This window comes from Arachis stenosperma, chromosome 1 (assembly GCF_014773155.1).
Source record: "Arachis stenosperma cultivar V10309 chromosome 1, arast.V10309.gnm1.PFL2, whole genome shotgun sequence".
Lineage (NCBI taxonomy): Eukaryota > Viridiplantae > Streptophyta > Magnoliopsida > Fabales > Fabaceae > Arachis > Arachis stenosperma.
In genome coordinates, this window is record NC_080377.1 from 74,078,818 (window position 1) to 74,096,776 (window position 17,959).

The following is a 17,959-nucleotide window of genomic DNA, read 5'->3' on the forward strand; positions in this document are numbered from 1 at the left end:
TTCCTTTGTTATTTTATGTTTTCTATAGGTTGATGATCATGGGAAGTCACAAATTCAATTGAAAAAGCAGAAACAGAATGAAAAACAGGAAGAAAAATAGCTCACCCTGGAGGAAAACCTTGCTGGCGTTTAAACGCCAGTAAGGGCAGCAAATGGGCGTTTAACGCCCAGTCTGGCACCATTCTGGGCGTTTAACGCCAGAAAGGGGCACCAGACTGGCGTTAAACGCCAGGAATGGGCACCAAGCTGGCGTTAAACGCCAGAAATGGGCACCAGCCCGGCGTTTAACGCCAGGATTGGTAGTAGGAGCATTTTTGCTCGCCACTTGGTGCAGGGATGAATTATCCTTGACACCTCAGGATCTGTGGACCCCACAGGATCTCCACCTACCCCACCACTCTCTGTCTTCTTTCTTCTTTTGCTCAAGGACGAGCAAACCTTCTAAGTTTTGTGTGGTAAAAGCATTGCTTTTTATTTCTCCATAACCATTTATGGCACCTAAGGCCGGAGAAACCTCTAGAAAGAGAAAAGGGAACCAAAAGCTTCCACCTCCGAGCCATGGGAGATGGAAAAATTCATCTCAAGGGATGCACTTTCCTCCACAAAACTATTGGGAGCAAATTAACACCTCCCTAGGAGAATTGAGTTCCAACATGGGACAACTAAGGGTGGAGCACCAAGAACATTCCATCCTCCTCCATGAAATTAAAGAAGATCATAGAATCATGAGAGAGGAGCAACAAAAGCAAGGAAGAGACATTGAGGAGCTCAAGCACTCCATAAGATATTCAAGAGGAAGAACAAGCCGCCATCACTAAGGTGGACCCGTTCTTTAATTTCCTTGTTCTTTATTTTCTTGTTTTTCGAATTTCATGCTTATGTTTATCCATGTTTGTGTCTTGTGATCATTAGTATCTTAGTGTCTATGCCTTAAAGTTATGAATGTCCTATGAATCCATCACCTTTCTTAAGAAAAATGTTCTTAATTGAAAAAGAGAAGAATTGCATGAATTTCAGATTTTATAACAGATTAATTATTTTGATGTGGTGGCAATACTTTTGTTTTCTGAATGTATGCTTGAACAGTGCATATGTCTTTTGAATTTGTGGTTCATGAATGTTAAAGTTGTTGGCTCTTGAAAGAATGATGAAAAAGGAGACATGTTACTGAGGATCTGAAAAATCATAAAAAAATGATTCTTGAAGCAAGAAAAAGCAGTGAATACAAAAAAAAAAACGAAAAAAAAGGAGAAAGAAAAAAAAAAGAAAGAAAAAGAAAGAAATAAAGTTGTGATCCAAGGCAAAAAGAGTGTGCTTAAGAACCCTGGACACCTCTAATTGGGGACTCTAGCAAAGCTGAGTCACAATCTGAAAAGGTTAACCCAATTATGTGTCTGTGGCATGTATGTATCCGGTGGTAATACTGGAAGACAGAGTGCTTTGGGCCACGGCCAAGACTCATAAAGTAGCTGTGTTCAAGAATCATCATACTTAACTAGGAGAATCAATAACACTATCTGGATTCTGAGTTCCTAAAGAAGCCAATCATTCTGAATTTCAAAGGATAGAGTGAGATGCCAAAACTGTTCAGAGGCAAAAAGCTAAAGCCCCGCTCATCTAATTAATACTGATCTTCATAGATGTTTTTGGAGTTCATTGCATATTCTCTTCTCTTTATCTTGTTTGATTTTCAGTTGCTTGGGGACAAGCAACAATTTAAGTTTGGTGTTGTGATGAGCGGATAATTTGTACGCTTTTTGGCATTATTTTTAGTATGTTTTTAGTATGATCTAGTTAGTTTTTAGTATATTTTTATTAGTTTTTAGTTAAAAATTCACTTTTCTGGACTTTACTATGAGTTTGTGTGTTTTTCTGTGATTTCAGGTATTTTCTGGCTGAAATTGAGGGCCCTGAGCAAAAATCTGATTCAGAGACTGAAAAGGACTGCAGATGCTGTTGGATTCTGACCTCCCTGCACTCGAAGTGGATTTTCTGGAGCTACAGAAGCCCAATTGGCGCGCTCTTAACGGCATTGGAAAGTAGACATCCTGGGCTTTCCAGCAATGTATAATAGTCCATACTTTGCCCGAGATTTGATGGCCCAAACCGGCGTTGCAAATCAGCCTCAGAATTTCCAGCGTTTAACGCTGGAACTGGCATAAAACTTGGAGTTAAACGCCCAAACTGGCATAAAAGCTGGTGTTTAACTCCAGAAAAGGTCTCTACACGAAAATGCTTCATTGCTCAGCCCAAGCACACACTAAGTGGACCCAGAAGTGGATTTTTACGTCATTTACTCATTTCTGTACACCCTAGGTTACTAGTTTACTATTAATAGGATCTTTTGACATTGTATCGGTACCTCATGACACTTTACACGTTTCTTTGTGTACCTTCCACGGCATGAGTCTCTAAACCCCATGGTTGGGGGTGAGGAGCTCTGCTGTGTCTTGATGGATTAATGCAATTACTACTGTTTTTCATTCAATCATGCTTGCTTCCATTCTAAGATATCACTTGCTCTTAACCCGGATGAATGTGATGATCCGTGACACTCATCATCATTCTCAACTATGAACGTGTGCCTGACAACCACCTCCGTTCTATCTTAGATTAAGTAGATATCTCTTGGATTCTCTAATCAGAATCTTCGTGGTATAAGCTAGAACTGATGGCGGCATTCAAGAGAATCCGGAAGGTCTAAACCTTGTCTGTGGTATTCTGAGTAGGATTCAATGATTGAATGACTGTGACGAACTTCAAACTCCTGAGGGCGGGGCGTTAGTGACAGATGCAAAAGAATCATTGGATTCTATTCCGGCCTGATTGAGAACCGACAGATGGATAGCCGTGCCGTGACAGGGTGCGTTGAACATTTCCACTGAGAGGATGGGAGGTAGCCACTGACAATGGTGAAACCCTACATACAGCTTGCCATGGAAGGAGCCTTGCGTGTTTGATGAAGAAGACAGTAGGAAAGCAGAGATTCAGAAGATGGAGCATCTCCAAAACCTCAACCTATTCTCCATTACTGCATAACAAGTACTTATTTCATGTTCTTTTGCTTTTCACAATCAATCCTGATAATTTCTGATATCCTGACTAAGATTTACAAGATAACCATAGCTTGCTTCAAGCCGACAATCTCCGTGGGATCGACCCTTACTCACGTAAGGTATTACTTGGACGACCCAGTACACTTGCTGGTTAGTTGTGCGGGGTTGCAAAAGTGTGATTGCAATTTCGTGCACCATTTAGATTAGGTAATTTTATTTTATTTTTTTCTATTCTTCAGAATTTTTAAGAATGAATTCTAGAGTTTCATGATGATCTGTTGAAGTCTGGCTGGTTGTGAAGCCATGTCTAATCTTTTGAATCGAGGTTTCAACTTATCATCACAAGAGCTTGTTGATTTCTATCAATCTTGCTGTTGAATGTAATGATCTACTAAAGCTTGGCTGGCCATTGGCCATGTCTAGCGTTTTGGACCGAAGCTTTCACTGAAAGCTTGGCTGGCTAGTAAGCCATGTCTAATTCCTGGATCGAAGTTTTAAACTAACATAGCATGATTTCTGGAATTCCCATTAAGAATTTTGAATTCCTTATTTTCTTTTTCCAATTAAATTTCGAAAAATACAAAATTTTTTTTTATAAAATCATAAAAACCAAAAAAAAATTTTGTGTTTCTTGTTTGAGTATAGTGTCTATTTTTAAGTTTGGTGTCAATTTCATGTTTTTCCTTTTTCTTTTTTTTCGAAATTTTATGCATTATGTTCTTTGTTGATCTTCAAGTTGTTCTTGATGATTTTCTTGGGTCTGATCTTTAAATTCTCTTGTTTTGTGTCTTTTGTTGTTTCTCATATGCATTCTCAATTTGTTAGTGTCTCTAATATAAAAATTTCTAAGTTTGGTGTCCTGCATGCATCGTTTATTTGATCTTAGTTTTTCATGATTAGTTTCATTTTGTTGTTTCTCATCAATAAAAATTCAAAAATTTTCAAAATTATGTCTTTTCAAGTCAATAATACAGAGAATTGAAGATTCAGAATATACAGCAGAGGAATTACAGAGAAAAAAGCTGGGCGTTCAAAACACCCAGTGAGGAAGGAAAACTGGCGTTTAGATGCCAGCCAGTACCCTGGTACCCTGGCTGGGTGTTTAACGCCCAAAAGGGTAGTAATTTGGGTGTTAAACGCCATAATGGATACCATTTTGGGCGTTTAACGCCAGGATGGCTGATGAGCGGATAATTTATATGCTTTTTGGCATTGTTTTTAGGTAGTTTTTAGTAAGTTCAAGCTACTTTTAGGGATGTTTTCATTAGTTTTTATGTTAAATTCACATTTCTGGACTTTAATATGAGTTTGTATATTTTTCTGTGATTTCAGGTAATTTCTGGCTAAAATTGAGGGACCTGACCAAAACTCTAAGAAGGAGGCTGACAAAGGACTGCTGATGCTGTTGGAATCTGACCTCCCTGCACTCGAAATGGATTTTCTGGAGCTACAGAACTCCAAATGGCGCGCTCTCAATGGCTTTGGAAAGTATACATCCAGAGCTTTCCAGCAATATATAATAGTTCATACTTTATTCAGGAATTGACGACGCAAACTGGCGCTCAACGCCAGTTCTATGCTGCATTCTGGAGTCGAACGCCAGAAACACGTCACGACCCAGAGTTGAATGCCCAAAACACGTTACAACTTGGCGTTCAACTCCAAGAGAAGCCTCAGCTCGTGGATAGATCAAGCTCAGCCCAAACATACACCAAGTGGGCCCTGGAAGTGGATTTATGCATCAATTACTTACCCCTGTAAACCCTAGTAGCTAGTCTAGTATAAATAGGATAGTTTACTATTGTATTAGACATCTTTGGACGATTAGTTCTCAGATCATGGGGGCTGGCCATTCGGCCATGCCTGGACCTCTCACTTATGTATTTTCAATGGTGGAGTTTCTACACACCATAGATTAAGGGTGTGGAGCTCTGCTGTACCTCAAGTTTTAATGCAATTACTATTATCTTCTATTCAATTCGATTTATTCCTGTTCTAAGATATTCGTTGCACTTCAACTTGATGAATGTGATGATCCGTGACACTCATCATCATTCTCACCTATGAACGCGCGTGACTGACAACCACTTCCGTTCTACCTTAGACCGGGCGCATATCTCTTGGATTCCTTAATCAGAATCTTCGTGGTATAAGCTAGAATTGATGGCGGCATTCAAGAGAATTCGGAAAGTCTAAACCTTGTATGTGGTATTCCGAGTAGGATTCGAGGATTGAATGACTGTGATGAGCTTCAAACTTCTGAAGGCTGGGCGTTAGTGACAGACGCAAAAGAATCACTAGATTCTATTCCAACCTGATTGAGAACCGACAGATGATTAGCCGTGCCGTGACAGAGCATTTGGACCTTTTTCACCGAGAGGATGGGATATAGCCATTGACAACGGTGATGCCCTACACACAGCTTGCCATAGAAAGGAGTAAGAAGGATTGAATGGATGCAGTAGGAAAGCAGAAATTCAGAAGGAGCACAGCATCTCCATACACCTATCTGAAATTTCCATCATTGAATTATATGAGTAACTATTTTCTATTTATTTATTATTATTATTCGAAAATCCAATAACCTTTTATTATCCGCCTGACTGAGATTTACAAGATGACCATAGCTTGCTTCATACCAACAATCTCTGTGGGATCGACCCTTACTCACGTAAGGTTTATTACTTGGACGACCCAGTACACTTGCTGGTTAGTTGAACGGAGTTGTGGAAAGAAAGTGCTGAGTTAATAAATGCACATACCAAGAAGCCATTATTGTTGATCACAATTTCGTCCACCAAGTTTTTGGCGCCGTTGCCGGGGATTGTTCGAGTTTGGACAACTGACGGTTCATCTTGTTGCTCAGATTAGGTAATTTTCTTTTCAAAAAGTTTTCAAAATTTTTTTTTCTTTATTTTCATTTTTCTAAAGAATATTTTCGAAAAATAAAAGCAAATACAAAAAAATCATAAAATCATAAAAAACCAAAAATATTTTGTGTTCTTGTTTGAGTCTTGAGTCAATTTTTAAATTTGGTGTCAATTGCATGTTTTTAAAATTTATGCATTATTTTTTCGAAAAATTCATGCATTCATAGTGTTCTTCATGATCTTCAAGTTGTTCTTGGTAAGTCTTCTTGTTTGATCTTGATGTTTTCTTGTTTTGTATCTTTTGTTGTTTTTCATATGCATTTTTCGTTTGTTAGAGTCCATGCATTAAAGATTTCTAAGTTTGGTGTCTTGTATGTTTTCTTTGCATTAAAAAATTTTTTCAAAATTGTGTTCTTGATGTTCATCATGATCTTCAAAGTGTTCTTGGTGTTCATCTTGACATTCATAGTGTTCTTGCATGCATCTTGTGTTTTGATCCAAAATTTTCATGTTTTGGGTCATTTTTGTGTTTTTCTCTCTCATCATTAAAAATTCAATAATAAAAAATATCTTTTCCTTATTTCTCTCCAAATTTTCAAAAATTTGAGTTGACTTAGTCAAAAAATTTTAAAATTAGTTGTTTCTTACAAGTCAAGTCAAATTTTCAATTTTAAAAATCTTATCTTTTCAAAATCTTTTTCAAAAATCACATCTTTTTCATTTTTTTTATAATTTTTGAAATTTTAAAAATTTATTTTCAAAATCTTTTTCTTATCTTTTTATAAAAAAAAAATTTAAAGTTTACTAACAATTAATGTGATTGATTCAAAAATTTGAAGTTTGTTACTTTCTTGTTAAGAAAGGTTCAATCTTTAAATTCTAGAATCTTATCTTTTAGTTTCTTGTTAGTCAAGTAATCAATTTTAATTTTGAAAATTAAATCTTTTCAAAATATCTTTTTCTTAAAAATCTTATCTTAAATCATATCTTTTTATCTTATCTCTTATCATATCTTTTTCAAAATTTTATCTTTTTCAAAAATTTAATTTCAAAATATCTTATCTAAACTTCTTATCTTCTTATCTTTTCAAAATTGATTTTAATATATTTTTCAACTAACTATTTGACTTTTTGTTTGTTTCTTATCTTTTTCAAAACCACCTAACTACTTTTCCCTCTCTAATTCTCGAAAATACCTCCCTCTTTTTCAAAAATTCTTTTTAATTAATTAATTATTTAAATTTTAATTTTAATTCTATCTTATCTTTAATTTTCGAAAATCACGAAGTACTTTTTCAAAATTATTTTCGAATTTTCTCCCTCTTCTCTTCTCCTATTTATTTATTTATTTACTAACACTTTTCTTCACCTCTTTTCATCTCAAATCACTGCCTCTATCCTCACCCATTCTTCTTCACTCTTCTTCCCTTTCTTCTTCTACTAATAATAAGGATCCTCTTTACTGTGACATAGAGGATTCTTCTTTCTTTTCTTGTTCTCTTCTTCCCTATATGAGCAGGAACAAGGAAAAAGACACTCTTGTTGAAGTTGATCCTGAACTTGAAAGGACTCTGAAGAGGAAACTAAGAGAAGCTAAATTACAACAATCCAGAGACAACCTTTCTGAAATTTTTGAACAGGAGAAGGAGATGGCAATCGAACCCAACAACAATAATGTAAGGAGAATGCTTGGTGATTTCACTAAACCAACGTCCAAATTTGATGGAAGAAGCATCTCCATTCCTGCCATTGGAGCAAATAATTTTGAGCTGAAACCTCAATTAGTTGCTTTAATGGAACAGAACTGCAAGTTTCATGGACTTCCATCTGAAGATCCTTACCAGTTTTTAACTGAGTTTTTGCAGACTTGTGAGACTGTTAAGACGAATGGAGTAGATCCTGAAGTTTACAGGCTCATGCTTTTCCCTTTTGCTGTAAGAGACAGAGCTAGAACATGGTTGGATTCACAACCTAAAGATAGCCTGGACTCCTGGGATAAGCTGGTCACGGCCTTCTTGGATAAATTCTTTCCTCCTCAAAAGTTGAGCAAGCTTAGAGTGGATGTTCAGACCTTCAAGCAAAAAGATGGTGAATCCCTATATGAAGCTTGGGAAAGATACAAGCAGATGACCAAAAAGTGTCATTCTGACATGTTTTCAGAATGGACCATATTATATATATTCTATTATTGTCTATCTGAGTTTTCCAAGATGTCATTGGACCATTTTGCAGGTGGATCCATTCACCTAAAGAAAACTCCTGCAGAAGCTCAAGAACTTATTGACATGGTTGCAAATAACCAATTCATGTACACTTCTGAGAGGAATTCCATGAATAGTGGGACGCCTCAGAGGAAGGGAGTTCTTGAAATTGATGCTCTGAATGCCATATTGGCTCAGAACAAAGTGTTGACTCAGCAAGTCAACATGATCTCTCAAAGTCTGAATGGATGGCAAAATGCATCCAACAGTACTAAAGAGGCAGCTTCTGAAGAAGCTTATGATCCTGAAAATCCTACAATGGCAGAGGTTAATTACATGGGTGAACCTTATGGAAATACCTATAATTCATCATGGTGAAATCATCCAAATTTCTCATGGAAGGATCAACAAAAGCCTCAACAAGGCTTTAATAATGGTGGAAGAAATAGGCTCAATAATATCAAGCCTTATCCATCATCTTCTCAGCAACAGACAGAGAACTCTGAGTAGAGCCCCTCTAATTTAGCAAACATAGTCTCTGATCTGTCAAAGGCCACTTTAAGTTTCATGAGTGAGACAAGATCCTCCATTAGAAATTTGGAGGCACAAGTGGGCCAGCTGAGTAAGAAAGTCATTGAAACTCCTCCCAGCATTCTCCCAAGCAATACAGAAGAGAATCCAAAAGGAGAGTGCAAGGCCATTGATGTAATCAATATGGCCGAATGCACAAGGGAGGAGAAGGACAAAAATCCTAGTGAGGAAGACCTCCTGGGATGTCTCTCAAACAAGAAGGAGTTCCCTATTGAGGACCTAAAGGAATCTGAGGCTCATATAGAGACCATAGAGATTCCACTAAATCTCCTTCTGCCATTCATGAGCTCTGAAGACTATTTTTCCTCTGAAGAGGATGAAGATGTGACTGGAGAGCAAGTTGCTCAATATCTAGGAGCTATCATGAAGCTGAATGCCAAGTTGTTTGGTAATGAGACTTGGGAAGGAGAACCTCCCTTGCTCATTAGGGAACTAGATACATGGATTCAGAAAACTTTACCTCAAAAGAGACAAGATCCTGGTAAATTCTTAATACCCTGTACCATAGGCACCATGACCTTTAACAAGGCTCTATGTGACCTGGGGTCAGGCATAAATCTTATGCCACTCTCTGTAATGGAGAAACTAGGGATCATTGAGGTACAGCCTGCCTTATTCTCATTACAATTGGCAGACAAGTCAGTAAGACAAGCTTATGAATTAGTAGAGGACGTGTTAATAAAGGTTGAAGGCCTTTACATCCCTGCTGATTTCATAATCTTAGACACTAGGAAGGAAGAAGATGAATGCATCATCCTTGGAAGACCCTTCCTAGCCACAGCAGAAGCTGTGATTGATGTTAACAGAGGAGAATTAGTCCTTCAATTGAATGGGGACTACCTTGTGTTTAAAGCTTAAGGATCTTCCTCTGCAACCATGGAGAGGAAGCATGAAAAGCTTCTCTCAGTACAGAGTCAAAAAGAGCCCCCACAGTCAAACTCTAAGTTTGGTGTTGGGAGGCTACAACCAAATTCTAAGTTTGGTGTTGAGAAGACCCCATATTCAAACTCTAAGTTTGGTGTTGGGAGGCCTTCATCATGCTCTGAACTTCTGTGAGGCTCCATGAGAGCCCACTGTCAAGCTATTGACATTAAAGAAGCGCTTATTGGGAGGCAACCCAATTTTTATTTATCTAATTTTAATTTTATTTTATTGTTATTTCATGTTTTATTAGGTTCATGATCATGTGGAGTCACGAAAAAAATACAAAAATTAAAAACAGAATCAAAAATAGCAAAAGAAAAATCACACCCTGGAGGAAGGACTTACTGGCGTTTAAACGCCAGTAAGGTGCATCTGGCTGGCGTTCAAACGCCAGAAACAAGCAACATCCTGGCGTTTGGACACAAGGAATGTGCCCTGAGGAAAGCTGGCGCTGAACGCCAGTAACAAGCATGGAACTGGCGTTCAATGCCAGAAATATGCTACACATGGGCGTTGAACGCCCAGAATGTGCACCACTTCGGCGTTTAAATGCCAGAATGGCATGCTAAGGTGTTTTACGTGCCTAATTGGTGCAGGGATGTAAATCCTTGACACCTCAAGATCTGTGGACCCCACAGGATCATCTCAGGATCTGTGGACCCCACAGGATCCCCACCTAACATATTCTCCCCTCTTCTCAACATTCATTCTCTCTCTCCAATAAACACTCTTCCCTAAAACCCTTCACCAATCACCTCAATCTCTCTTCCCAATTACCCCCTTCACCACTCACATCCATCCACTCTTCCCCATGAACCCCACCTACCTTCAAAATTCAAAAATCTTTCCCACCCAAACCCACCTTAAATGACCGAACCTACCCTCTCCCCCCTCCCTATATATACCCCTCCATTCTACTTCATTTTCACACAACACAACCCCCTCTTCTATACCTTGGCCGAATCCTACACCTCCTCTTCTCCTCCAAATTTTCTTCTTCTTCTTCTTCTCTTCTTTCTTCTCTTGCTCGAGGGCGAGTAATATTTTAAGTTTGGTGTCGTAAAAGCATAAGCTTTTTGTTTTTCCATTACCATTGATGGCACCCAAGGCCGGAGAATCCTCTAGAAAAGGAAAAGGGAAGACAAAAGCTTCCACCTCCGAGTCATGGGAGATGGAAAGATTCATCTCCAAAGCCCATCAAGACCACTTCTATGATGTTGTGGCCAAGAAGAAGGTAATCCCTGAGGTCCCTTTCAAGCTCAAGAAAAATGAGTATCCGGAGATCCGACATGAGATCCAAACAAGAGGTTGGGAGGTTCTAACCAACCCCATCCAACAAGTCAGAATCTTAATGGTTCAAGAGTTCTATGCCAATGCATGGATCACTAGGAACCATGATCAAAGTATGAACCTAAATCCAAAGAACTATCTTACAATGGTTCGGGGGAAATACTTAGATTTTAGTCCGAAAAATGTGAGGTTGGCATTCAACTTGCCCATGATGCAAGGAGATGCACGCCCTTACACTAGAAGGGTCAACTTTAATCAAAGGTTGGACCAAGTCCTTATGGACATATGTGTGGAAGGAGCTCAATGGAAAAGAGACTCCAAAGGCAAGCCGGTTCAACTAAGAAGATTGGACCTCAAGCCTGTGGCTAGAGGATGGTTGGAGTTCATTCAACGCTCCATCATCCCCACTAGCAACCGATCTGAAGTTACTGTGGATCGGGCCATCATGATTCATAGCATCATGATTGGAGAGGAAGTAGAAGTTCATGAAGTCATCTCCCATGAATTCTACAAAATAGCCGATAAGTCCTCTACTTTGGCAAGGCTAGCTTTCCTCATCTTATTTGCCATCTATGTTACTCAGCTGGAGTTATCATAGAAGGAGACATCCTCATTAAGGGGGACAAGCCCATCACTAAGAAAAGGATGGAGCAAACAAGAGAGCCCACTCATGGAGCCCAAGGGACGCATGAGGAAGCCCATCACCAAGAAATCCCGGAGATGCCTCAAGGGATGCACTTTCCTCCCAACAACTATTGGGAACAACTCAACACTTCCCTAGAAGATTTGAGTTACAATGTGGAACAATTAAGGGTGGAACATCAAGAGCACTCCATCATTCTCCATGAAATAAGAGAAGATCAAAGAGCAATGAGGGAGGAGCAACAAAGGCAAGGAAGGGACATAGAGGAGCTTAAAGACATTGTTGGTCCTTCAAGAAGAAGACGCCACTAAGGTGGATTCATTCCTTGTTCTTATTTTTCTGCTTTTCGGTTTTTATGTTATATGTTCATCTATGTTTTGTGTCTCTACTTCATGATCATTAGTGTTTAGTAACTATGTCTTAAAGTTATAAATAAATTCCATGAATCCTTCACCTCTCTTAAATGAAAAAAATGTTTTTAATTCAAAAGAACAAGAAGTACATGAATTTCGAAATTTATCCTTGAATTTAGTTTAATTATATTGATGTGGTGACAATACTTTTTGTTTTCTGAATGAATGATTGAACAGTGCATATTTTTGATCTTGTTGTTTATGAATGTTAAAATTGTTGACTCTTGAAAGAATGGCGAACAAAGAGAAATGTTATTGATGATCTGAAAAATCATGAAATTGATTCTTGAAGCATGAAAAAGCAGAGAAAAACAAAAGCTTGCGAAAAAAAAATTGGCAAAAAAAAAAATAGAAAGAAAAAGAAAAAGCAAGTAGAAAAAGCCAATAGCTCTTACAACCAAAAGGCAAGGGTAAAAAGGATCCAAGACTTTGAGCATCAATGGATAGGAGGCCCAAGGAAATAAAATCCAGGCCTAAGCAGCTAAATCAAGCTGTCCCTAACCATGTGCTTATGTGATGAAGGTCCAAGTGAAAAGCTTGAGACTGAGTGGTTAAAGTCGTGATCCAAAGCAAAAAGAGTGTGCTTAAGAGCTCTGGACACCTCTAACTGGGGACTCTAGCAAAGCTGAGTCACAATCTGAAAAGGTTCACCCAGTCATGTGTCTGTGGCATTTATGTATCCGGTGGTAATACTGGAAAACAAAATGCTTAGGGCCACGGCCAAGACTCATAAAAGTAGCTGAGTTCAAGAATCAACATACTTAACTAGGAAAATCAATAACACTATCCAAAATTCTAAGTTCCAAGAGAAGCCAATCATTCTAAACTTCAAAGGAAAAAGTGAGATGCCAAAACTGTTCAGAAGCAAAAAGCTACAAGTCCCGCTCATCTAATTAGAATTAATATTCATTGATATTCTAAAATTTATAGTATGTTCTCTTCTTTTTATCCTATTTGATTTTCAGTTTCTTGGGGACAAGCAACAATTTAAGTTTGGTGTTGTGATGAGCGGATAATTTATACGCTTTTTGGCATTGTTTTTAGGTAGTTTTTAGTAAGTTCAAGCTACTTTTAGGGATGTTTTCTTAGTTTTTATGTTAAATTCACATTTCTGGACTTTACTATGAGTTTGTATGTTTTTCTGTGATTTCAGGTAATTTCTGGCTGAAATTGAGGGACCTGAGCAAAACTCTAAGAAGGAGGCTGACAAAGGACTGCTGATGTTGTTGGAATCTGACCTTCCTGCACTCGAAATGCGTTTTCTGGAGCTACAGAACTCCAAATGGCGCGCTCTGAACGGCGTTGGAAAGTGGACATCCAGAGCTTTCCAGCAATATATAATAGTCCATACTTTATTTGGGAATTAATGACGCAAACTGGCGCTCAACGCCAGTTCTACGCTGCATTCTGGAGTCAAACGCCAGAAACACGTTACAACTTGGCATTCAACTCCAAGAGAAGCCTCAACTCGTGAATAGATCAAGCTCAGCCCAAACATACACCAAGTGGGTCTTGAAAGTGGATTTATGCATCAATTACTTACTTCTGTAGATCCTAGTAGCTAGTCTAGTATAAATAGGATAGTTTACTATTGTATTAGACATCTTTGGACGATTAGTTCTCAGATCATGGGGGCTGGCCATTCGGCCACGCCTGTACCTCTCACTTATGTATTTTCGATGGTGGAGTTTCTACACACCATAGATTAAGGGTGTGGAGCTATGCTGTACCTCAAGTTTTATTGCAATTACTATTATCTTCTATCCAATTTGATTTATTCCTGTTCTAAGATATTCATTGCACTTCAACTTGATGAATGTGATGATCCGTGACACTCATCATCATTCTCACCTATGAATGCACGTGACTGACAACCACTTCCGTTCTACCTTAGACCGGGCGCATATCTCTTGGATTCCTTAATCAGAATCTTCGTGGTATAAGCTAGAATTGATGGCGGCATTCAAGAGAATCCGGAAAGTCTAAACCTTGTCTGTGGTATTCCGAGTAGGATTCGAGGATTGAATGACTATGACGAGCTTCAAACTCCTGAAGGCTGGGCGTTAGTGACAGATGCAAAAGAATCACTGGATTCTATTCCATCCTGATTGAGAACTGACAGATGATTAGCCGTGCCGTGACAGAGCATTTGGACCTTTTTCACTGAGAGGATGGGATGTAGCCATTGACAACGGTGATGCCCTACATACAGCTTGCCATGGAAAGGAGTAAGAAGGATTGGATGGATGCAGTAGGAAAGCAGAAATTCAGAAGGAGCACAGCATCTCCATACACCTCTCTGAAATTCCCATCATTGAATTATATGAGTAATTATTTTCTATTTATTTATTATTATTATTCGAAAATCCAATAACCTTTTATTATCCGCCTGACTGAGATTTACAAGATGACCACAGCTTGCTTCATACCAACAATCTCTGTGGGATCGACCCTTACTCACGTAAGGTTTATTACTTGGACGACCCAGTACACTTGCTGGTTAGTTGAACGGAGTTGTGGAAAGAAAGTGCTGAGTTAATAAATGCACATACCAAAAAGCCATTATTGTTGATCACAATTTCGTCCACCAATGGCACAGGAGGGGAGATTTTGTTTTCAATTCAAATCTTTTTCAAATCTTCAAAATTTTTCAAAATCAAATCTTTTTCAAATCATATCTTGTTCAAATCATATCTTTTTCACAAATCACATCCTTTTCAATTTTCTTTTTAATATTTTTGAAAATTCCAAAATAATTTTCAAAATATTTTTCTTATTTTTTATTTCATATCTTCAAAATTAATGCTAACATTTAATATGATTGATTCAAAATCTCAAGTTGTTACTTGCCTATTAAGAAAGGTTCAATTCTTAAATTTTAAAATCATATCTTTTAGTTTCTTGTTAGTCAAGTAATCAACTTTTATTTTCAAAATCAAATCTTCTTAAATTGTTTTTCAATCATATCCTCTCAATCACATCTTTTTCAAATAATTTTTAATCATATCTTTTTAATTGCCAATTTCAAAATCTTTTTTTTTTAAAAAATCACTTAACCACTTTCTTACTTTTAATTTTCAAAAAACCATCAATCAATTTCAAAATTCTTTTTGAAATTTTAGTTTTACTTAAAAATTTGTTTTCGAAAAATATCTTCCCCCTCTCACCTCCTTCTATTTAAGGACTAACACTCCTCCTCTATTAGCAATTCGAACTCTCTCCCTCTTTATAAGTTCGAATTCTCTTCTCTACCTTATTCTTCCATCCTTTTTTTTTCTCTAAGGAATCTCTATACTGTGACATAGAGGATTCCATACTTTCTTGTTCTCTTCTCTTTCATATGAGTAGGAGCAAGGATAAGAACATTCTTGTTGAAGCTGATCCGGAACCTGAAAGGACTCTAAAGAGGAAGCTAAGAGAAGCTAAAGCACAACTCTCTGAAGAGGACCTAATAGAAATTTTCGAAAAAGAAGAAGACATGGCAGCCGAAAACAACAACAATGGTGGAGATGCAAGGAAGATGCTTGGTGACTTTATTGCACCTTCTTCTGACTTCTGTGGAAGGAGCATCTCAATTCCTGCAATTGGAGCAAATAATTTTGAGCTTAAGCCTCAATTAGTTTCCCTAATGCAGCAGAATTGCAAGTATCATGGACTTCCATTGAAAGATCCTAATCAGTTTTTAGCTGAATTCTTGCAAATCTGTGACACTGTTAAGACTCATGGGGTTGTCCCTGAGGTCTACAGACTTATGCTCTTCCTTTTTGCTGTAAGAGACAGAGCTAGGACATGGTTGGACCCACAACCTAAAGAAAGCCTGAACTCTTGGGAAAAGCTAGTCAATGTCTACTTGGCAAAGTTCTTTCCACCTAAAAAATTGAGTAAACTTAGAGTGAAAGTCCAGACCTTCAGACAGAAGGAAGGCGAATCCCTCTATGAAGCTTGGGAAAGATACAAACAACTGATCAGAAGGTGTCCTTCTGGCATGCTTTCAGAATGGAGCATTATATGCATATTCTATGATGGTCTGTCTGAACTATCCAAGATGTCATTGGACAACTCGGCTGGAGGATCTCTTCATCTGAAGAAGACTCCTAAAGAAGCCCAGAAACTTATTGAAATGGTTGCAAATAACCAATTCATTTACACTTCTGAAAGGAATCTTGTGAATAATGGGATAACTCAGAAGAAAGGAGTTCTTGAGATTGATACTCTGAATGCCATATTAGCTCAGAACAAAATATTGAGTCAGCAAGTCAATATGATTTCTTAGAGTCTGTCTGGAATGCAAGCTGCATCAGGCAGTACTAAGGAAGCTTCCTCTGAAGAAGAAGCTTATGATCCTGAGAATCCTGCAATGGAAGAGGTGAATTACATGGGAGAATCCTATGGAAACACCTATAATCCTTCATGGAGAAATCATCCAAATCTCTCATGAAAGGATCAACAGAAGTCTCAACAAGGATTCAACAGTAATAATGGTAGAAGAAATAAGTTTAGCAATAGCAAGCCTTTTCCATCATCTTCTCAGCAACAGACAGAGAATTCTGAGCAGAGTCTCTCTAGCTTAGCAACCATAGTCTCTGATCTATCTAAGACCACACTAAGTTTCATGACTAAAACAAGGTCCTCCATTAGAAATTTGGAGGCACAAGCGGGTCAGTTGAGTAAGAAAATTACTGAACTCCCTCCTAATACTCTCCCTTGCAATACAGAAGAGAATCCAAAGAGAAAGTGCAAGGCCATAAACATGTCCCACATGGCCGAATGCATGGAGGAGGGAAAGGCAATGATTTCCACTGAGGAAGATCTTAATGGGCATCCACTGGCCTCAAAGGAGTTTCCTAATGAGGAACCAAAGGAATTTGAGGCTCATATAGATACCATAGAGATTCCATTGAACCTGCTTCTGCCATTCATGAGCTCTGATGAGTACGCTTCCTCTAAATAGGAAGAAGATATTACTGAAGATCAAGTTGCTAAGTACCTTAGAGCAATCATGAAGCTGAATGCCAAGTTATTTGGTAATGAGACTTGGGAGGATGAACCTCCATTGCTCATCAATGAACTGAATACCTTGGTTAGGCAGAATTTACCTTAGAAGAAATCGGACCCCAAAAAATTCTTAATACCATGTACCATAGGCACCATGACCTTTGAGAAGACACTGTGTGACCTAGGATCAAGTATAAACCTCATGCCCCTCTCTGTAATGGAGAAGCTAGGGATTCTTGAGGTGCAAGCTGTAAGAATCTCACTAGAGATGACAGACAATTCAAGAAAAGAGGCTTATAGACTTGTAGAGGATGTCTTGGTAAAGGTTGAAGGCCTTTACATCCCTGCTGACTTCATAATCCTGGACACTGGAAAGAATATGGATGAATCCATCATCCTTGGCAGACCCTTCCTAGCCACAGTAAAAGCTGTGATTGATGTTGACAGAGGAGAGTTGGTCCTTCAAGTGAATAAAGACTACCTTGTGTTTAAGGTTCAAGGATCTCCCTTTGTAACCATGGAGAGGAAGCATGAAAAGCTTCTCTTAATGCAGAGTCAAACAGAGCCCCCACATCCAAACTCTAAATTTGGTGTTGGGAGGCCATCATCATGCTCTGAGTATTTGTGAGGCTCCATGAGAGCCCACTGTCAAGCTGTTGACATTAAAAAAGCGCTTGTTGGGAGGTAACCCAATTTTTACTTATCTATGTTAAATTTCTATTTTCTATTGTTATTTTATGTTTTCTTTAGGTTGATGATCATGTGAAGTCATAAAAATAACTGAAAAAGCAAAAACAGAATGAAAAATAGCACACCTTGGAGGAGGAGCTTACTGGCGTTTAAACGCCAGTAAGGGTAGCAGAATGGGCGTTAAACGCCCAGTCTGGCACCATTCTAGGCGTTTAACGCCAGAAAAGGGCACCAGACTGGCGTTTAACGCCAGAAAAGGGCAACAAGTTGGCGTTTAATGCCAGAA